Source organism: Thermobia domestica, chromosome 2 (assembly GCF_964235325.1).
Source record: "Thermobia domestica chromosome 2, izTheDome1.hap1.1, whole genome shotgun sequence".
Lineage (NCBI taxonomy): Eukaryota > Metazoa > Arthropoda > Insecta > Zygentoma > Lepismatidae > Thermobia > Thermobia domestica.
In genome coordinates, this window is record NC_137455.1 from 345,803,690 (window position 1) to 345,828,247 (window position 24,558).

The window sequence follows — 24,558 nt, forward strand, 5'->3', positions numbered from 1 at the left end:
ATGGTCTAGAAATGTAAACAACTCTCTTACTGTTAGTACAGTGTGGCTTAATTTATATTGTTATTTACCTTTGAGTGGTGTTGGCGTTAAAAGGTTTGAGAAACTTAAATGGAATATAAAGTTTTTTTTTTCCTGAATCTAGCTATCCAAGATCATAAATGTCAATGAGAGTCTTTTGTTATGCGTTTATTACAAGGAAAGTTAAATAAACAGAGATGCAAGATATATGGTGCTATCTTAAATGATTTTTTTTCTTTCCTCGTCTTTTCCTTAGCATTGACAACGCAAGTAGTGTACAAGAATCTGGAGTAAGTAGCGTTGTGTTTACTGGTCTATAAATTATAGTGTAAGAAGGAATGACGGCGACCCAATGTTTTTTTTCTTTCTTCCTTTTCCTTCGTTTCCTTAATGTCAGCTACAATTACAAATTCAAGGGAATATAAGACGCAAGGTAGCGCTTTTCAAGTTTAGCTACCCAGCCATAGAATCGAACTAGCGTAATTAGCGCTTTTCACACTGTTGGCAAATCTTTTACTACCGAGCAAGTTTCTCAAGTTTGGTAAAAGGAGGTAATCCGAGGGAGTGGTAGAGCGTTCACATTCGGTGCTTTGGGTCCCTGGTTCGATCCCAGTTCACGCCGTGTGGACTTTGTAGTGGACAAACACCGTGCTCGTGGGTTTTCCCGGGGTTCTCCCGTTTCCTCCCACTTTTCTCATTCCACCATTTCATTCATGTCACATCATCACCGTCTCCTTTGAGATAATCGTGAGACGTAAAACTTAAAGATTTCATTTCATTTTTTCAGTCTGAACCTTAAAATATATTTTAACAATTAAAAAAGATTTCGTTGAATAACTTTTCAAAACTATTTTAATTTATAGAGGTAACAACTGTAGTTTAAAGATAGTTTTCATTAGAACCACTTAGTTAGGGAGAGTACGGTGACTCAGTGGTAAAGGGATCCCTGGTTCTACTTCCGGCCAAGTAAGCTTGTGTTGTACAACATCGTGTCCATGGGTTTTCCCAGGTTACTTTCATTTTCTCCCACTATCCCATTCCACCAATTTCTCCATCGTCATTTATTAGCCTTAATGATCGCCTTCCTTAGCCTAAAGGACATAATCATGGGGCGTTAAACTGAAAGATTTCATTTTATATCACGTTAGTAGGACTGATATACGATTGTAGTATTAATCTGTCCGTCCGTTATTCCACACAATAACTAATTTTTAGTTTAACGACTCACAATTATGTATCAAGGCTAAGAAAGGGGTTATCTTGAGATAGATGATGATATATGAGTTAAATGAATTAAGTGGGAGAAAATGGTAGAACACCTAAAAGCCCACGCACACAGTGCTTGTACTCCATAAAATTCACTTAACGCAGCTTGGGATCGAAGTTTCCTTATACAAAGAGCGTATGTACAGCAAAGTTGAACATGAAGAAAGAATATCTTGAATACTAAATAAGAATAGCTACAAAAGCTGATAAAAATTCCATAAGCACGATTGCTCAGTGGCAGAGCGTTCATCTCGTGTGCGTTGGGTCCCTGTTTCGGTCCCAGCTTGCGCCAAGTGGGTTTTGTTGTGGGTAAACACCATGCCCTTATGTTTCCTCGGGGTTCTCTAGTTTCCTCCCATTTTATTCATTCCACCATTTTCATTCATTTCTCCTCATCACCGTCTTCTTTACCCTAGCTTGTATACACTTGGGACGTAAATCTGAAAGATTTTTTGAATCAAAAGAATCAATTTCAATCAAAAATTTTCTTATAGGCCTTATATTTGGAGAACTAGATACAGTGTAGCCAAACTCAAACTATCACTTAACTCAGTATTGTGTGCTTATTCAGTAGAAAATAAGAAAACTCGATTTAGAGGCCGTTCTAAAATTTTGTGGCCCCTGATCCAAAAACGAGTTATTGGCCAAAATTGCAATCAGTTGATGCATTTTTGGGTCATTCCTAAAATTCTTGGACAAGATCGCAATCTTTTGATCCATTTTTTAATCATTCTTAAAATTCTTGTTTTCCATGTATATGAAAAGCCAAGAGCACGGTAGAACGCTGGAGCAGCGCAGAAACATAAAATTTGCACCACTGAGGCAGTAGTGTGTGATGTGTTCGTTACTAAAGTAGGTGAGTTGTACCGAGTCTAATGATGCCGAAAGTAAATCAGTTCTGCGGAGACTACATCATAGCACTTTCTGATAAATAGTTTACTTATACTAGCATAGTTAAACAGTACCACAAACATCAACTTGTTGTTTGGACGCTCCACTATAAATATGAAGAGCGACCGTCACGGGACGGCGTATCAGCTACAAAACCACATACTCAAAATTATCCCCACCCAGAAAAGTTGACACTGCTTGTCTTACGTGGAATTAAGACATTGACTGAATCAGGGTCAGGGAGCAATTGTCCTCTCCACTGAGTTTGAGGAGTGCCATACTTTCTTTAAATAAAGTGTATACTAATATACTAAAACTGTTACGTCGGTGGACAATCTTGCCCATCCTGGCAAAACCCGAAAACGACGTTACTTTGCTTAAAGAGCGAGCTATTAGGCACTCGTTTCTGTGTCTCGCAACCAATCATACGCTGTCGCATTTACAAAAAGTTATGTCATAAAGTCTTTCGTACAGCAGTTTCTCTGTTAGACATTTTTTTCGGCAAGAACAGTACAGTTTTCTTAGGTCTAATCGTTTTTTATATCAACATCATCATCATAGGTATTCTGCCATTATTGGCGGGTCACTTGCTGCAACTGAGAAGCTTCCATGCTCCAGTATCTTCAGCTAACCTCTTCATCTTCACGTACGATTTCTCTGTTTTGATATCGTCCATTAATTGTAGTCTTCTTCGCCCTCTCTTTGCCTTCCTTGCCACTATACCCTCTAGCACGTCTCTCATGATACAGTTCCTTCTTAGCCAATGTCCCAAACAGTTTGTCTTTCTCTTCTTAATAATATCTAAAATTGTTATTTTCTTCTCCACCATTTCTAACACCCTCTCATTCGTTTCCGCTCGATCCAGCTAATTCTCTCCGTTCTTCTCCATACACACTTTTCGAAAGCTTCCAGTTGTTTTTCATCATTTTTTAGTAAGGTCCATGTTGTCCATGAGTCATTACGCATACAGGACAATACTCTACACGAAGTATTTTATGAGTCTTTTTCTCAATTCTATTCAAGGGACCACAAAATAGTATTTTCTTCCTTCTAAAGGCTTCTTTCATATCCTTGTCTTTTTTTTTTTTTTTTTTTTTTTTACGTTCACACTTACAATCATCACTAGGTATCGAAAACTAGTCACCTGTTCTATTTTCTCCTCTCCTACTTCTATATTTGACACTGACCTTATGCTTGGGAAACATATCTGTTTTTCTAACGAATTGGACCAGTTTATTAAAATTTTTAGGCCTACTGACCGTTTTTCAAACGAACACAGATATTTCATACGTAGTTCTATATATTTTTATTTATATAAAATATAGTAAATTTGTGATTGTAGGATCTGTATGGAAGCCGTAACGTATGACTTTGCATACAATTTTTCCATGCTTTTGCTTTCTTTCAGAAAACGAAAGAAAATAAATAAAGTTTCTTGAGCAACAATAAATTCGGAAACATATAAATTTAAAAAAAATAAAACAAAACCATTACATGTACATCTTTCGCGACATCTGATGGATTTTGTTTTAGTCTGAGGCCTATCAACCAACAAGCCAAGGTTACTACAATGTGGCGAACAACTTTACTCCCAGTCGTATCTGCAGAAGAACTCAACTTCGAAAATGTTACGGTACTTGAAGATACCATTCAACTAGAATTACCACCACTTTTTTAAAATTAGAAAAGTGGGGGAGTCTATACCATAAGTATCGATGTGAACTTATGTATTACAAATACTGACCTGGGATCCTTCGATTTTTTTATTTATTATTATTATTATTATTATTATTATTATTATTATTATTATTATTATTATTATTAGTGATTTCTTTGTTAAGTGACACGTACTTTTCTAACGAAACTGAATTCTCCAGAGTCTGCATTCTGCTTCAAACTGAGTTCTGCCCTGGCGAACAAACGTAAATTCACTTCTATAAGAGTCCTTAAGCTTACAATTGAAATTGTCCTTCGGTATTCTTCTGGTTATGAAGTCATTAATAAATCAAGCATGTTTGTCACAACATCCACAAACGAATATTCACTCGTATAGAACCTCCAGTACATTACATTAAAATCACATGAACCACACAAAGAAAACCACTGTGCATTACAGCAGATCTCATATTAGCAAACTACTCTGCGCACGCGCACTACAATAATAGCTCAGAGCTTGAGCTTGCACGAGTCCAAATTTAACTCAATCTCGATTGAGATTGACAAAGATGTAGCGGTTTACGTTGAATATAACAACACTTTATCAACAAAGTCGTCTTATATTTTTCTCCAATCCAAAAAAGCGGGTGGCTTTTCGTGATTAAGAGATGATTAAGCGGGGGACGAATATAGGACCTGAAAATTGGGTGGTACCCGCTAAAATCGTGTAATATTGCAAACCTACCTTCAACCAACATTGTGCAGCAAAAACTAATACCATCTGACAACCAACAACTAATACCAGGGGCAGTGGCGTATTTACGATTTTGTTTCGGGGAGGGCTTTGCTAACTTTCGGGAGGGGGCTTTGCCTGAAAATATGAAAATTCTGCAAGATATTTCATATACTTTACTATAGTAAGTAAGATTTCGGGGGGGGCTTAAGCCCGAAAGCCCCCCCCCCCCCAAATACGCCACTGAGGATAATTTCCTACCTGTCGCCGACGGTATCATCGATATCAGTTCAAACTACATCACTTGGTGATATTTTTGACCAATCAGTCGCAGGCTGATGAAACGAATATGAAGCATTCAGATCAGTCAGATTAAGATAACGTCATTATATCACGAGGAGTAGCAAGACGCCCCGACAAGTTGAAGCTACGTCTCGTGTAACTTCCAAGAACAAATATAAAGCAATGCAACAATCTACAAGAAAGAAAACGGACGATAAGTGATTGGTTCTGTTTATCTATGAAGGAGAAAAAATCAATGTATGATGTACGATATCTTGTATGTCTTCAGTGACGCACGCAGAATTTCAGAAAAGAAGTTCAAGGGCTCCAACTCGTATCCTTTCAAGATAAGAGTGATTTTTCCATAATTTAACATACTAAGCAAGTTAAAAGTGAGGGGTAACGCGGACGGTTGTCGTTGCCCCACTTCCAAAAAATATCTATGGCGTCCCCCACATTCTAAAAAAATAGAATGGGCCAAGATAGGCACGGGGAACGGCGAGACGTCAAACATTCCTCTACCTTTTTAGATCCATTCTCAACCCTGATACTATATTTTCATAATATCTTCCTCAAGAGGGGTTTAAGTCCCCAAATCGTCCTTGAGTACAGCGCCGCAAGACTTTTGCTACTACATAGACAGTTAAAGCAACAGGCCAAGCACTATTTAAAATATCAATATAAAAGTAAAGCAGACTACAAAACCGTTAGAACGAAAATGGTAGTACGCAACTGAGGTAGTAAAGATAAACCAATCATCAACCTAGTGATCTGTGAACTCCCATTTGACACACCGGGTGAGATTTGAAACAGTTGAAATTTTCAGTCAGACAGATGAAATACCTGAAGGATAAGAGCAAATATTCGAACGACCGCGCCCTACTGCCATTATTTTATTCACATTTCAAAACAAAAAATGAATAAGGATATCTAAATTCGCTATACTTATTAAATTATCGTATCACTGTGGAACCATACAAGCGACAAGAATACTTGTAGTGTTATAGCTGTCAACGTCTGAGTCACTTCCAAGACACATGTGAAACAATTCAATGGTCTCTTTAGTTCCCAGAATAACACATTACAAAAGATTTCTTCAAGAAGACCAGGGAATTTATTATTGTAATTGTCAGGGTGATCATCCGGCCACCCCGGAGCTCTGAGAGTGCCCCCCGACGGAGACCAAAATAATACGTCCATAATATAATAATAACTAGAATAGATCAGCAGTGACCCCCCGGAATACCAAGTGTGCCCCCCGGAAAGTTGCTTCTGAAAGAAACACTGCTTGGTATTATCAGTATATTTGATAATGGATCCGACTAAACACACTGTCTACTACCTTTTTTGATTGTTAACATTTGGCTGCAGATGTAGTCTCTTCATGAGCTTAGCTCTTCACACAATATCTCAGAGAACCGAATATTGATTTTGCTGTAGTGCAGGATACTCGCCTAAAACCACGAATCAATTTCAATATCCGCAATTATGATGGTTTGAAAAAGGATCAGCTCTATTGTTGGAATTAAGATAGAGTCTTGTTTAATAAAAACGTAAGTACTCGTCCTACTTTCTTAGCCCATATTCTAGCAACCAAACGAAGAAGATTCTATTACTTTGGCTCTGTTGAATGAGAATCATTTTGATAAACTCCAACCGCTGGGAATATTCGAAATCCAGCGTGAGAAATTTCATTGTTGCTACCAATACTTTAGTCACTGAAATTTAACTTCTTGCTCTAAGCCCGCCACTGCACTCCATATTAAAGTACAGAAGCACAGCAGGTGAATTGAATCCAAATGATCCTCATATTTTCGGAAATTTGGGAATACAATAATAATCCTTGAAGACAACAATGTTAAGCATTACCAACTGGAGCTCTAGGCTAAACACCAAGCAACTATATTTAGCAGCGACACTGTTTCATTTTTGCTGTTTCTAATGTTACCTCACTCACTTTCCAAGAGTTTTCGGATGGCCTGAGTTATTAGGAATGTTCTTATACAGGATGTTCCGGAAGTGGGCGTACCCCCTTTAGTTTCAAAAGTATAGTGTTGGTTATTGTAGAATGTCGGTACACAGTTACCTTGAAGTCTTACTAGTCTTAAGAGTCATAAACATCGGTATGATCACCATCCATGTCGTAACACAGCTGAATTCTGCGCCAAGTTCTCGCAGATATTTTGCGGAGATACTCCGGAGTCATGAGGGTGAAGGCGTGTTCCACAGCTGCTCGTAATTCCTGCATTGCGTGATATCGAGTGTTTCTTACTTGTTGCTTTATGAAGCCCCAGAGAGCAGAACATCTTTATCGTGTCGTCAGATCGGAATTTCTGGCAGGCCAGGCAAAGGGAGCTGGTGAAGATGCACAACCTCTTCCAATCCAGCTGCCAGGAAACGTCTGATTCTGGTAATCAGGCTATCTGATTCAGCAGAAAACAAATGAACATAGATAGCAATGTTGCCAGGCAATGCCAAGTAATGTTACCAGACAAATGTGGGTAATACCTAAAACCGCTAGAAAACACCAATTAGGGGTTCGCTCACTTCCGGACCAAACCTCCATCAGTCAGCCAAAATCGGTCCATGTTTTGATCCTGACCGTATATCTGTTTATGTGGGAGATTAACATCACTATTACTTACCGCATCACCCCTATCAATAATGCAAAAAACAGACTGAGATCAATATCAGCTCTTGTTATCTCAACTTATCAACCTTCAGACTCTACTCCAGTGACCAAGAAGACTAGACTCAGTAGTTGATGAAATTATTGTTAAAGTTAAAAGTCCATACTAATTCTCTCAAAGAAGAAGATCCAACTCATCAAATACTGTACAAGCGATGTTCTAACTTAAGAGTTGTTTCAGGAAGTTATAGCAATAGATTCTCAACCCTAGCTTCAAGTCACAATATGGTAATCTTAACAATATCATAAAGATACACTTATGCCGCTCGCAGCCAATGTTTCGAAAACAAAATGGTCGCATGACAGCAAGCAAACCAAATCGAAGCATTGTGATAACGCCAAATTATCTACCTTATCAAGGATTGTATCTTTAACCCTGACCACTAGTTTTTCAGTGCAATATCGCAACTCAACAGAATAGTTCAAAAACCATTAACAATATTAACGATATGGCATATACACTGAATGTATTTTAGGATGTGGAGAAAGCACTCGATACAGTGTGATATCCAGATTCATAAATAAAATGCACATAGTTTCTCCAGTTGCCGTGATGTATCTGGTTTGGTCCTTCCTGTATAATTTGCATAGTTTGAGTTAAAAGTCAACCCAGTCATCTTTAGTAGTCAACAAATTACAGCAGGAGTTCTACAAAGATCTTATGTTTCACTCATGTTGTACTCTATGTACTCATAGTCTGTAGAATTTCTCACTTCACATTTGCCGACGATATAGCTCCATTGATTCAAGCAGGCACGTACTTTCCCCCTTCGAGACCAGAAATGAAAAAAAAAATGGGGAAGGATGAAACACAATGAAATGAGAAAAAGAAGGATCAGCGTTAAAAATAAACTACACGAAGCTTTTGGTTACTCTTTCTTACGAGGAAATTTGTATTACTTGCAATATATGATTGCGAGGTGAGCAAGATATCCTGGAAGAGTCAGGGAATTTGAAATTTCCAGAAAAGTTGCGGAATTGTCAGAATTTCTGCTACTAGTCAGGAAGATTTCAAGCTTCCGAAGGCATAGTGCCGCTGTGTAACAACGTGGACGTTTTTATCATAATTTGTCGTCATCGCATCCGTGCAATATCAAACATGTATTCAAAAACAATTTTCTACTGCTCCTACAACCTGTCATTTGAAACAGACAGTAGTTGACGAAATAATAAAAACGAAAATATATGTGGAAAGAAAGTTTTGTTAACATTAGATTCAACAGAAAAAGGAACGCTAACGCAGATATTGCAAAATATTTTACAAGACATTATTGAGTATGTACTTTTTATAATAGTGAATATGTACTTTATATAATAGTGAATATGTACTTTTTATAATAGTTGAGGTCATAATGTGAGGAAAATTGTTATATTTGAATAAACAGAGGAAGGATGTAAATATTGTATAATCTTTTTCAATACGTTTTTTTATTATTATTTTACTCGGGATTTCTTCATAGTTTATTAAAATACTTACCAACATAACCTCACAAACCAATATATGTTGATAGTAAAGTAGTTTAGATTGATCGAGCTCCTGGGCCTTCAGAATTTCATGTCATGCCCCCTCCCCACCCCGTTACGAAATCCTGGTTAAACGAACCAATATATGTTCTAGCAAAATTGTTTAGAATGATCGAGCCCCTGGTATGATGACCACAGTATTTCATGTCACGGATCCCCCCCCCTTCACGAAATCCTGGCTACGTGCCTGATTCAAGCAAGGGATATCGCTTTACAGGAATCTTGATTCAAAGACATTTAAATGTCAGTGAGTGTATAACCAAAGTTAATATTCAAAATATTTAACTCTATCATTTCTCTCGTTGTCATCAGAAACCATGTTAAATTATCATTACAAGGGCAATAACTTTACCTACATCAAGGAATTCACTATTTGGAAGTTTATCTGGACAGAGAAGTTCTTAAATATCTATAAAGGCTATAAATGTACAAAATTATAGTAAACCAGTTAAGAAGATTTTGGAAAGCACTACACAAAATTTCACAGGACGTTACAAACTTGAATCGACGCAGCCTGACATGAAAAAAAAAAAAAATGCCGAATCCAGAGGCGGATATAAAAGGTAAAAACTGGGGGGCCAGCCAGAGCCCACACTATAACAAGCATATCATGAATTAACTATAAACTTTCAAACAATATTTAAATTATTTCGGTCACAGGGTTAGATCCGCCAGTGATCGAACCAATATTAAGAAGTCTAAAACCTGCAACAGTATATAATCATCTCACAAATAATCTGAGATAGACGTGTCAAAATTTCTCTAGAATATCAACCAATATTAAAACAGGCTGCACGTAAGAGGGAAACGAGCTCGAAACTGATGTCAAATCAACCGTCCCGATAATTATAATAATCTGATGCACTTTCTATACATATATTTTCAGCGTTATCACTTCTAGATGGCAGCCTATATTGTTACAAGTATTTAGAAAGACGTACTGGATTTAGTGTACTAAAGCTATATTAACAATTCCAGAGTAAGAAAATAAGTAAATTCTGGAACAAAAATTGATTATGACGTTAATTATTTTGTCTTGAAAAGGAAAAGTACAAAAAACATTCTGACATCCGCAATAAGTGTAGAAGCATTATAATAAATACCTTCCACTTCACAACTCGAACCCTTCCAACTCTGCGCACAACAGACTGGGACCACTACAGATCCTTGCTCAGCGACATGTTAGATCCACGCCGGATAATTGAAACAACGGAAGACATAGAGGCCACCACTGCGTCCCTGACCGCAGCCATCAACTCAGCCATAGCCATCGCCTCAACCACCTCAACAACGACTCATCCATCACAAAAGACCACTCCAGAAGAACGACGCACCTCAGCCTTGATCCACTTGAAGCGTTGGGCCCGGAAGCAGTGGCAACGTACCAGAATTCCCCAGTTCAAAACACTTTGGAACCACCTAGTATCCAGAGTCAGGAAAAGGCTCCTTCGAATCAAAATCAGAAACTGGAACCTCCACCTCCAGGAGCTAGATGCACCCAGCAGGCAATTCTGGAAGTTAGTGAAAAACATCACAAGACCAGAAGCAAACTCCAGAACACTCACACTTCAAACTCCACAAGGAACAATACACGAACCGGAAGAACAGGCAGAACTTTTCGCCCAGACCCTGGAAACCACCTTCCAGATCAACGCTACCAACACGCCAGCAACCACCACTGCAGCAGTACATAGATCCTACCACCTCTCCCGAATAGAAGACCCACCTCCTCCAGAAGCCCTCACAACACCGCGGGAGATACAAGCAATCATCAAGAGGATCAATGCACACCGGGCTCCAGGTCAAGACCGAGTGACGCCGCAAGCACTGAAGCACCTCCCGAGAAAGGCCCTGGTCCTACTCTGTAAGTTGTGCAACGCCATTATGAGAACCGGACACTACCCAGAAGCCTGGAAAGAAGCAAAAGTCATAATGCTGGCCAAACCAGGAAAGAAAAGATCAAACCCGGCCAACTACCGCCCTATCAGCCTGCTCTCGCATACCAGCAAGGTGTTTGAAAGAGTACTGCAGAGCAGACTTCAGCAATTCATAGAAGATCATGACATCATCCCGGACCACCAGTTCGGCTTCAGGAAAGGACACTGCGCGGATCAGCAGCTGGTACGGGTGGTAGAGAAGATATGTGACAGATTCAACGAGGGAGGCCACACCTTGGGGCTTTTTCTCGACATAGAAAAAGCATTCGACAAGGTGTGGCACGAAGGCCTCTTTCACAAGATGATGCTCCAGGGCACTCCGCACTACCTTCTGAGAATCATCAAATCCTTTCTTCAAGGAAGAACCTTTCGTGTTGCCCATGCAGGACACCTAACACCCTCCAGACCTATCCTAGCAGGAGTCCCCCAAGGATCCTGTCTATCCCCAACCCTCTACGCCATGTACACGGCGGACATTCCCACAACCCCCAACACAGCGGTAGCAACATTCGCAGACGACACGGCAATCTTTGCCAGCCATGGAAACATCAGATACGCTGAACTATACCTCAGACGACACGCCGAACTTCTCCACCGATGGTCTGAAGAGTGGAAGATCAAAGTCAGCGAACAGAAGACCTCAGTAGTAAACTTCACAAGAAACAGAAGAAGGGTTCACGTCAGGATCACCATGGCTGGAACACCCCTCCAGAACCGAGATGATGCCAAATACCTCGGAATAATACTGGACAGGAAACTTACATTTGCTCACCACATACATTCCATCGCCAAGAAAGCCAGTCAACGCCATCAAGCCTTGCTACCGCTACTCCTCTCCCCATCCCTCACCCTGAAAACCAAACGCCATATATATCAGATGAGCATTCGTCCCATCCTGATGTATGCCCACCCTGCATGGCAACACGCAGCAAAAACGCACCTCAGCCAACTACAAGTCATCCAGAACAGAGTAGCCAGGGCTATCACTGGACACTCGAGAGACACTCGCCTCGAGCAAATACATGAAGATTTGGAACTCCCATTTCTACATGACTACAGAATTCACAGATCAGCCAACTTCTGGAGGACAATCAGAGCCTCGCCACACCAACACATAGCCACCATAGGAACGGCCAACCCAAGAAGACGAACTTACAAGATGCCGCACCCCTAAAACGCACAACCACTAAACTGACATAGGAACAGCAAAAGAGGAGCGCGACAGTTGCGTCCTCTCTCACAACAAATACGCACGCAAAACAAACGACAGTCAACAACACAAATGGAAGGCAAGGGCCCCAGCCCGGTACTTAAATCAACCACAAAAACCGCCAAGAAATCTCTGCTCTCTGCTCTGCTCTGCTCTCTGCTTCACTAAAAACAAAATGGGGACTGATCATGTGTACAATAATTGTGTTCGAGTTACATAAAATGCTCAATACACCTTGGCACAATTAACACTAATAGGTATCCTTACTATATGTATTAGTGTTGAAACTGGTAATTGGAGTTTCTGCCACTTTTCGTTTGAATAAAGTGACAAAGTTTAAGAGACTTATTCTCGAGACACTAAAACCACATAAAGAAGTCAGTTGTTCTTACTATGTATGGAGAACAATATTGAAACCGAAGACTGTAAGTAGATTTCTACAACTTCCTATTTTAGTAAACACTTAAGGAAGGACATGAATCTATTCTTGGGAATATTGAAATATCTCGATTTCGCTTACGGTTTTGGTCATCAAAATGAATAGATTTTGATGCAAAATAGTGTACCGGTATGCTATTCTTTGAGGATTTTTCACCCTTTTGGATCCTATCATTTTTGCCATTTTCCTACATTTTCAATTAGTGGCTTATTGCTCAAAACCTATTTATCTCCGATTGATACGGTTAAGACTTTTTTTTTTTAAGAAAAGGGATGAAGATATTATTTGGTTTAAGTTACATTGCAGTGTTGCCAACGGGAGGGAAATTATTGAACTTTTCATTACTTTTTCCTTTCATTTTATATATGCGCACATGCCCACATGTGCACATGTGTTTCATTCTTCTCTTTTTTCATTCCTTCTTTACTTTTTCCCTCCCGAATTTTGCGCCCCTTACTTCGGCGCCCGGGCCGTCATCCCGCTTGCCCCTCCCCCATGGCACGGCACTGAGCAGGATCTTCGTCACTTCAATAGCAATATTTCACTTATATACTACTATTATATCAATAAATTCTATATAAATCTCTAACCCTGGAGGAATAACTGTTCCTCCTGATCCCACTAAATGACGCCCTCTGAATCTCACCCTTTAACTGACTTATTTTTAGTTAAAGAAGGGTGTGTTTACTTTAACGATCGTAAAACACATTTACGTCTGTTACTTCCGATGCGAGAAATGGGATTTAGTCGCTCTATTTCAAATAATGCAAGAACTGTACATTTTCAAGAACTGAAGTCTGCTGACATCAAAGATCATATGGAATGATCGAAAGATCTTCCCTATCTTCCCTTTCCTATCTCAATCTGTGCTAGTGCTACCTACTAATATATAATATAGGGCGAGAGTATAGTACCTACTAAAATACAAACCTTTCTTCAACAGTTGACAATTTCACGTTCTGCCAAACTCGGTCATAGCGTTAAGAAATACAGGTTTTATTGAATATTTGGTATTCTATTTTAGATGTTACATGTTTAGTATTTATATAGAATGGGTCTGCGTCATTTATATGTATATTGAGAGATCGGATTTCGCTTGTACGTACACGAAAAGAAAAGCAAATAATTGAGTGAAGTAATTTCTACATTTTGTGACTGAAATTTTGGGGAGTTTCTCCGGGGGGAGATTCCCCCCGGGCTACCCTTTGAATTCACCCCTGTCCCTAATTTCAAGATTTGTCGTAGCTGACACCACTGTTGCCACATGGGTCCAAGTCACTAAAACAAATCGTTGTTATGTTGACATGGTATACTGAAAGCCAGAATAAATGAGAAAAATAAAAAAAATCTCTGTTGTCATACACTTTTTGACACTTTTTATCCCTCAGAAGCAAAAATCAAGAGATATGCCGGAGCTACAGCATCTCAAATTACATATTGAAACATCTTATGGTGCGTTCTGTAGGTCAAAGAGATGGCTTTCAGATAGTGGTACTTTGTTCCAATGTAGCCAGCAAGAGGGAAATAATAGAGGAGGAAAAGGGAAATTTTCAGAATTTTTCACCTAAAATTGGGAATTAATTTTTTGGCTGGAAACACTGCCACCAGACAGACGCAAACCATCTGAAAATAAACCTTGGTACCCCATTAATATCTCCTACAAGTATCATGCCGATATCTAAGAAAGTAAGCATGAAATTATAAAATATCTCTTTCTACCTCAGAAATTAACCATTTTCTTACCATTTACAGAACATGGTTTATTATATACTTTAACTGTACTTCCCATAATTACCCTGCTGAAACTTTCTTATGGCATGTTGTGTAGGCTAAGGACGAGGATTACAGACAGTGGTAGGTTTGTTTGAATGTAGTCAAGAAGAGGGAAATAATAGAGACAAAATGGGATTGCTTCCAAAATTTAGCCTAAAATCGGGAATTATATTTTGGCTGGCAACGCTGCTACCAGATAGACATAAACTATCTTAAAATAAACACTGGAACACCAATAATATATCTCACAAGTATCATTATGATATTTATGAAACAAAGCTTCTATTTATAAAAAATAGGTTACGGTAAGCAGAAAAGTAAGGAAAAACTAGAAAAATCAAGTTAGGACCTAAATACGAATTTTTCATGCACTCCCTATGTTGAGAATTATGTTTGGGCAGAAAGTGCTCGCTGATATGCCGTTACGTTGTTAGGGAAGTCGGATGTGTAAATAATGTAGTTCATAATGTCGGTTGTTTCAAATGTGTTTTTTGATATGTGTAATAAGGAAGATTTAGAGCATACAAATTTGGTCTAGAAGCGGAATTATAAATATGATTTATGTGAAGCAGAGAGTGCAGGGTGCACAGATTTAGAAAAAAGATTTATAGGAAGAATTCTAGCATTTGAAAGATAATTAAGTAAATAGGACAAATTACTTTTCACAATCCATACTTATCATTTTTTCACTACCTAAGTGGTTTGCATTTAATATACTTAAAAATATGCCGTAATTTTATGGGCATAATTACGTTTCTCTGAAAGAATAATAAGTTCCCTTGTACTTCCAATTCATATCTGTGCTTAAAAAATACCTTATATTCTTTGGCGTCCAGATTAGCAGGCATCTTCTTCGGTCAACCTTATTTTGTCCAATTTAAAACTGTCTTCATCCAACTATCTTGTTGCGTTTCTACGCCTATCTCATTTTCCGTTAACAGAAATGTCTGTAATTGACTTATTTAATTTGTCGATATCTCTTCATCTTGAGTGGAGTTAGACAATGGAAATTGCGATAAAAAGAAATCTGCCACTTGAACATATTTATGGTACACAATTTCAAAACCGTAATTGTTTAACAAATACCATCTTAAAAGACGTGGCATGATAGTGGATGGCGGTGATTTCACCCCAAATATCCAGCGCACTGGCTGTGAGACCGTATTAAATTTTAAATTGTTTTCCATAAGTGTATTTGTGATTTTTTGTACTGCAAATGATACTTCCAAAGCCACTCTTGCAAACTGGGAGTAATTTCGGTCAGCATTTATTGGCGTTTCTGACCCACATTCAAACGTTTGGAACTGATTTTTACTACGGTTCAACAATACAGCTCCTACTTCTGTGGGCGAATCGCCGGTCATAAAGAAATCCTCCTCATTTTCCTTAAAGGGATGTGAAACTTGTGCGGACGCAATACTCCTTTGAATTAACTCAAATTAATTTTGATGTTCTTGTTCCCGTTTCCATCTCATACCTTTATCCAGTAAATTCAACAGATTGCGTATTTTCATAGACAAACCGGGAATACGCACTGAGAAAAAAAGGACTAGGATTTCCGTGTGAATACATTGTATTTACGCGGGTGCGCTCCTTAAGTAATGTAATTTCATGTATAAAAGTACAGCAGGTGGGAACACCATGCCAAGTCTGGAGTTCGGCGTCGAACTAGACTCGCTGTGATTGGATAATTTTATTCCCATGATTGATTTCGTGTTAAAAACTATTACTCTCGTACGGTAAGGAGTCACAGATTTAGAAAGAACCAAGAGGGGACACTCGTAGGAAGGTAATAACAACATTATATAACTAAGTTACCATCGTCGGAATGGGTATGTCATTAATTCTAGATTTGAAATGGTGGTCCCACAATACAAAATTTCGCTGGACGGTGGTGTAGATCGTACTACGGGTGAAACAACATTACTTAATGTGGTGACACGCGTAACCTGGTAAAAACAGCATTTACATGCCGACTGGATTATGCATTTTTCTCCGTGTGCCGATGATAGAAATTAACTATTCCTAAAAGCGATTGTAACTCCTGAACTCCTTGTGGCGGCTGAGTATTTAAAATGGGTTCTAATTTTGATTTGGCCGGTGAAATATTGTCTCCATCCAAACCATATCCAAAATACGTTATTTTCGGACTAAAAAAAGATAGTCTTGTCTTCACGCACCTTCACATCAAATTCCTTCACATCACATGTCCTGTCATAACATTCCTCTACTGTTGACCCCAAATTAGTATATTATCCAAATACGTTGCAACACCGTCACATTCTTGAAGTATCTGGCCCATAAAACGTTGAAATATTTGAAGTGAACAATTTAATCCAAAGGGTAATCTAGATTGCCGAAAACGTTCTCAAGGAGTGTTTATAACCAAATATTTAGTCGTCCACCTTGTCCTCCACCTAGCTTTTTTGCATTTGTGATGTATGTTCAGAGTTATTAATAGTAATTTTATTTAGCCTAATTAATAGTAATTTTATTTAGATTTGTATGTGTATTTTGTATCTTAATTGCATTTTTGTGTGTTACATCTGTTAATTGTAATTTGCATTATTTTAAAAGTGTAACTTTCTGTGATTTTTAAAGTTCAATTTGTTAATAGCAGTATGCTTGTAATCTAAAATTGGAGTTATACCTTTCAAATTCATTTTATGTAATGCATTTAGTCTGATAATACAATTTCAGTTTTTAACTTCCCCGTCTCCCCGTTGTAAAAATATAAGTGAGTCTTTGAGTCATGCAAATGAATCGATTCATTTTAGTGAGCGAAATATTGAGCGGCGATCTCAGAGGTGAATCGGTTTGCCCATCACTACCCCAGACAGATTGGCGAACAGGTATAACTCTTCCATCATACTTCCTGTACCATAATAATTTTCGGCAATAACTCAGGAAATCAATTTTGATACTAAAATAGCCGAATGTTTCATTGAAGCTTTCAAATTATATGCAGTTCATATTAGTCATGAATGAGTGGTGAGTGTCCTGCTCGCAAATTAAAAAGAAATCCAGAACAATTTTCGTAAAAAGATAATAAATTTAGCAAATATTTTGCTGCGATTACCAATGATCCCCTCTGATTGGATACAGAACCAGCCGAAAATGAGAGAGTGAATTTAACCAGCTCTCTGCAATTTAGAAACCGTGCTAGAGCATAATATCCATACAATATCTCATTGTACAATATGTCGTAAACATTTCTCGATTTTGAATACTGTATAAAGAAAAGTATGGTGCACATTTTTTATGAGGATTTTTAACAATCTCTCCACTGCGTCGGATTCAAATCAGTCAATAATGCCAGAATAGATTTGGTGTTCCTACCCAAATTTAAGAAAAGCTTCGCAAAATCTTCGAACAGAATAATTATCCAGTTTTTTTTTAAATACATTGATACGTATTAGTAAAGGAAAAGGTGATAAAGTTCTCCAAAATTAAACATAAAATCTCCACGGTTGTTAGTACTATTTTGGGTTTTGTACACAAAATGCAGGACGCTTAAGTAGATCAGGTAGAATATATGTGCGAATAACTTCATTATACGAATAAACTCTATGGTTCCATAAAACTGTGTAAAACGAATTGTATCAATTTTCTTTCTACTGAATATAATTCCAATCAGAAGCTTCTACGTGGATAAGCAGTTAGAATACGTGCCTCTGGCGTGGGAGACCCGGGTTCAATTCCCGGCTGAAGTTCATGTGGTTAGGATTCTACGTAAATCAGTAGGTCCCGTCTCTAGCCTCGCTGCTGAAAGGGACGTTAAACTCAAAACCAAGTCAATTCCAATCAGTGCTACTATTAACAATATTACGAATAAGCTCCTTGCAAATGTAATATATATAGACCTATATTTATTCCTACTAAATACATTTGCCTTTTGCTCTAAACATTCATAATTATTACATTTGAATGTCAATAAACTATATACCTAAATACCTAAATAAAGGGAGCAGTTTTTCCGCAAAATACTTCAGTTATCTATTAATCTATAAATAATCTTTAATATATTTCATTCAATATTATCCCTCGAGCCTTCTGTTTCTCTTCTTTAGGTTCTATATCATCTCGTCATGCTTCAGCAACATTCCTCTCATAAACCCTGTTTCTTCTAATATTCGGCAAAACGTCTCCATCTCATACTTCTAGTTTTGCTTCCTACAAGCCTGTAATTGCATATTTCCCTCGCTTGTCGCATTATTTCACTCTCTCTGTTCCCTATTCCTGTTTCCCTATTTCTTCTTCCTCTTTTGATTTCTCTTCCATCTTTCTCATCTCTTTTTTTTCTTCCTTTTTCGCACAGCTTCTTCTGCTTCCTGCCATTTTCCGAACAGAGTTGACTTGTTCTAAAATCTCACTGCTATCTTTAGTACTAAAAACAGCATCATTTGCATTCATTCGAGAGCTTCCGCATTGTTAAGCGGCTAACGTACGTACCTTAGGTGTCGCGGGCTCGAATCCCAGTTGAACCTCATGTGGTTTGGATTCTAAGTTATGCTTTAGGTCTATGTCTCATATAGCCTCGCTGCTGGAGGGGACACTACATTCGAAAAATCAAATCAACATTTATTTGAAACTTTACTGCCTCCAATATATTGAAGAATAAGTAAACAGCAGGTTTAGTATTTCGAAATATTTGCTCGTATTACTTGGAACTCCCATGTCTTCATTATAGCTTACGAAACCTCTCATCGGCCTTCTGTGACGCTTGGGACAATATTGATAATGAGATTAAAGACGTATATAGTAAGTTTAAAATTTTACAACATCGCACTTTGTGACTCGCTTCCTGTATTAAACTTCCTATATAACAAGAAGAAAACACAACGATATGATGTCTTTCAGTAACTTATATGGCCTGAGGTTGAATCATAGACCCCTCGCATACAACTGAGTCAACGTGGTCCCTTAGATCATTACAATTTTCTGTCCCTCTTCAACACCGAGGTTATAAAAAACGAAATCGGTTGCTTAATATGGGATTCGAACAACTACTTGGATTTGTATCCAGGCAAACACTCCCATAGACAAATGAACCCTGGACAACGCGCAAAGAAAGCATACACGTAAGAATTCGACCATACAGGGACACACAAAAATATGGATCTTGTAATTTATGATACACTAATAGATTTATTTTAAAAGTTTAATTTTCCTTTGCTACGCAACAAGGCTCAGGAAAATGGTAGTGTGCTGATAATGAAGTGGTGGAGTGAAGAAAGTCGGAAAACTGAGACACTGAGAAACAAGAGAACTCGGAATAAATCCATACATACACACACACACACACACAGATTGTTTGTCCACCAGAAAGCAAACTTGGTGATAGCTGAGATTCAATCAAGGACCCTATTCATTAGATGTGATTGTTCTATCACTGAGTCAATACGGCCCAGTTCTACCAGGCTATATGAGATGCGAATCTACCGATTGAGTTGGCGTCCGAACCACAGCAATGTTGTCAACATTCTCCTGCTGAGAATCGATCCCGGGACCATTTGCGTCAAAAGCACGCGTTCAAGCCACTAGACCCATAAGAAGGGATTTTCTTAGTTTGAGTCATAGCGCAGATAAACTGACGCAAATTACAACGTGGTGCTTTACGATACATTTTGTTATTTCCTTATATCCAGGATTGTACTACAAAATTTATCTGCGACGGAGCGCTTGATGGGAGATAAGGGAACCAAATTCACAAAATAGAAATGAATACAAAACTGAAATCAAATTATGGATATTCATCAATAACTATTTCTGAATATGGCTTAATGGTGGAGCGTTCACCTCTGGTGTTTGGGGTCCCGGGTTCAAACCCTGTTCCCGCCAAGTGAACATTGTGGTAGACAAACACCGTGTGCATGGGTTTTCTCGGGGTTCTCCCGTTTCCTCCCACTTTCTTCATTCCACCATTTCATTCATCTCTCATCGTCACCGCCGTCTTTAGCCTAACCGGCATAACCATGGGACGTAAAATACTCAAAAATTTCATTTTCGTATTTCTCAATGGAAAGAAATATTTGTAACAGTTTTGAACACTTCTAGTCTAGTGTAAGTTAAAAGTATGTTTTTCATTTTTTACTTCGTTCCTTGAAATTAAAAGGTAAATATTTTTTTTTCTGATTCTGTATCGATGTGCCGTTCCTCCCTCAAAAACTGTGCAGGAGCACCGACACAACTATTATAGGCTAGTTGTCGCCCGGAACGAGAACTCGCCTTAGCGCCCTCTATGATCAATCAAACCAAGACGCTCCCCGACTACACATGATATTGGCATTACACAGTAATTCCCCCAGTCCTTTTTTCCAAGTTGTAAAGCATGATTTCAAAATTGCAGTACATAATTTAACTTTCAGTACAAGATAGAACATCAAACTAATTAGTATTTTGATTGCCAAATAAGTATAATCTGAGAGTAACATGCTTGATATATTCTTATAGTCAGGGGCAGTGGCGTATTTACGATTTTGTTTCGGGGAGGACTTTGCTAACATTCGGGGGGGGGGGCTTTGCCTGAAAATATGAAAATTCTGCAAGATATTTCATATACTTTACTATAGTAAGTAAGATTTCGGGGGGGCTTAAGCCCGGAATCCCCCCTAAATACGCCACTGGTCAGGGGTAAAAGTGGATCTGAAAAAGTAAGGGGACGCTGACGTAACGCTGTCCCCGTGCCTATCTTTTCCTATTGTAATTTTTTAGAAAGTGGGCGGACGCCACATGTATTTTCCGGAAGTATGGGGATGACGTCCCCCGCGTTCCCCCGCACTTTTAACCCTGCTTAGGCCTATTATCTTATCATAATAACTGCAAATCACAATGTTTTTGGAATTATATCGGGATGTGCATATGTGTAGAATAGAATATTTAATTATGACAAACAGTCAAGTTATTGTCTCAAGTATTATACTCTGATATTTTGCAAATCTATTAAACAGATGTAAGTTAAATGAAAACAAAATGCTGGAACTAAAATTTCACTTTGCAGGCTCTTTTGGCTGAAAAGATTTTTATAATGTTCTCAAAATATAGCCCTAAAGCTTACTTAAGTTCTATCGATACGATCCGAAGGTTGGTGAATCATTGTTGTTCTGTTAAGTTTTTGAGGTAATTTTTTATGTTTATGTGGTAAAACTCCTTTCCTTGCCTTATAGTGAAAATAAATATTTGCCCAGTTTTGCGCCCACCCAGTCCGGCGCTCGGGGTACAAGTCCCGTTTGTTCCCCTCTGTTATGTCACTATACAAGAGCGTCGTTGAAGTGTGCTCTGGATAGACTACATCTCTTTTCATACGTATCATAATCTCTGTATTTTAAGTATAGGAAAATGTGTAATGAATAATGTAATTGTCTATGCTGTTTTGTATTTTCTCGCTGACAACTTGTTTTGTGTTTCTTTTCTTTTCTTTTTTTTTTTAAATTTTCTGCGTAAGTTCATGTTTGACTTGTATTTTCCTTCTCTAAGTTTACTTCTTCGCGAGAACATGAGTACGGCACAATTTTCTCTCTTCTCCGTATCCAGCACTATCTTAAGAGGCCCCAATTTAAGTTGGAGACCATCTGGTACGTACTTGTAGTGCTTGGTTTCTTCGATATACAAGCAATGCCAGGGAGAAAGACCCCATCTAACTACCTCAATTATTCTCTTAAATGAGCTCGGTCTCTGTACAAGACACGCAGTTGGTAGTCCTGTCGAGGAAATAGACGAGAACCTCTGAACGATTTATCTCACTACTAAGAACAGGGGTTGAGCACAAACACAGGCAAATGGACAAAAGAAAATAAGCACAAAAGGCAATTTGCTATTTTCTGCCACGAGATGTCTCTAGAGTAACGTATGAGTTAAACACTGCAGTGGCATACACAAATACTGTCGCTTTTATTTTTAAAATAACGACGAGATTAATGGAGCTAACATAACGAGCTGTAATGATTACGGAGGGAGATATGCGGCCAAAGAACAGGGAAAATAAATTCACTAGCTAATCAACTATAGCGGAACAAGCTCAGAAACTTGTATTTATTAGCCAGTTGACCATAGGAGAGCATCTCAATTGCTCAAGAAAGAAAACATTGACGAAACTAGTCTTTTAAAAAAATTAATATTTATTAGCTAATAAGGTTGTTCTACAGTTTACCATTAACGTCACGAGAATGTAACTTTAAAAAAGTTCAAAATAATATATAATAAATGAAAGTATATTATGTGACTTTGTGTCTCTTGAACCATTTGACGAATCTCGATCAAATTTTCAACAAAGATCTTAGGTTCAGGTCTGGGGTGTGTTTTTATCATTTCACTTCGACGGTGAAACTTAGGGTTAGGGGAGGGATATATATATATATATATATATATATATATATATATATATGAAGATAACTACGTTTGTGACTTAGTAACTCTTGGGCCACCCGACCGATCTCTGTCAAATTTTCAATATATACGAGGTTCGAGAATGGGATGGTTTTAGTCATTTCACTTTGCTAGTGAAACTGAGGAGAGGAGGAGTGGGTAAGATCTATCGATTGTTCCATAACTCGTGTAATTTTCTACAGCATTGAAAGAACATAAAGTTTTCACACTATTAACGTAAAATTTAGCATTTTTATTGAGAAATATCTGAATTTTTCAAATTTCTAAAGTAAATAAGAGGAAATCACTATTTAGCCCCCGTTTTGGGGGCGTAAACACGAAAGTTCATTTGCCTTATGGGACTTTCAACGTTAAATTTTGGAAACAGTTCTGTTATGGGACATTCCATGTTAAATTTTGGAAACAGTTTTCTGCAATAATTATTCGTAAATATTTTGAGGCAAATGAATTACACTTGCTATAACCTGACCAGGATAGCTGTGCGGTTTTGGGAGGATGGCGCTGCTGTTGTGTTTACATCAGTTTCTTGGCAAGCGCGGTGGGACAGGGGAGCGGAGAGTTTCACTTTTCAGTGTATCCAACGGTTTTTTAAAGTTGCAGTTTAGATGTTATGCATAGTCTAATCTCTTTACGCTTAATAAAAAACGCCGTAACTTATCTATGTATTGTAGTGAACCATTCCTGAAGTAATGCAGATGTATTGTGAATAGTGATTTATGAATGGAAATTACCGATTTAAGAACAACATAGCACAGTTGACAATTCAGTGAGCTTCTACCGCATATTGAGCAGATTGTATAAAAATTGATTACGTTTTATTCGATTTCATTATAAAACAGTAGCAGCCTGTAAAACGCAGGAATAACAATGTCAGTGACTAAAAGATTAATTTTGGGTTGATAGCTTAGAGTTTTGCGTAATATCTTGTAACTGTAAGTTTAAATCAAGTTAAGGTTAAGGCTCATGGTGCTGCTGTTTAAGTGTATGTTTATCGATTGACAAATAAATTATTTTTTCGAGTTTTAGCTAGGGAGGAATCCAGGCCCGTATCCAGGGGGTCTAGGGGGGCCGCCCCCCCCTAAATTTTTGCTGGCCCTTTAAAAGTTTTGCAGTAGGCTTGCAAAAGAACTATAATATGGTGATGAACTATCATATGGTTGGATCGGCCCCCCTAAATTTTGGGGCTGGCTACGGGCCTAGAGGAATCTAGAAACGTTTCCTCTCGAGAACTGTGAAAGTCCTTTCCGCTGGTCTATTGGCCAGCGCATGTGCTTTTATTGTATGTGGTTCTGGGTTTGATTCCCATTGAGAGAACAAAATTTAATTTTACAATCCTTCACTTTCATTAATCATCTGTGTCCTCTAGCATAAACAACATAATCATGGGACGTTAAAATAAAGAAATTTCATTTTTTTTTTGTTCGAGAAATGTGGACCCTTTGGGGGAAAAGGAGGTGAAGAAATTTTTCCTTCATTTTTTAAAGATTTATGGGATTGGATAGCTTGCCTTTAGGGATTGATTTGTACAATTTGGTTCAGTGCACCCTTCTTTTAGAATCATTATAGAAATCCAGCCCTTTGGTAGAGTTCGAATAAAAGTATTGATAAAACATTAGCGTATGGGTAGTGTAAGAGTAAGTATCATTGCTTCAGCACACAATAAATTTTATTTATGAGGAAAGAAATTATCTCTGAATTTCTCTCAGGTTTTAGCTATCAGGTCACAAAGAACTACTAACTGTTCTAACTGTACTA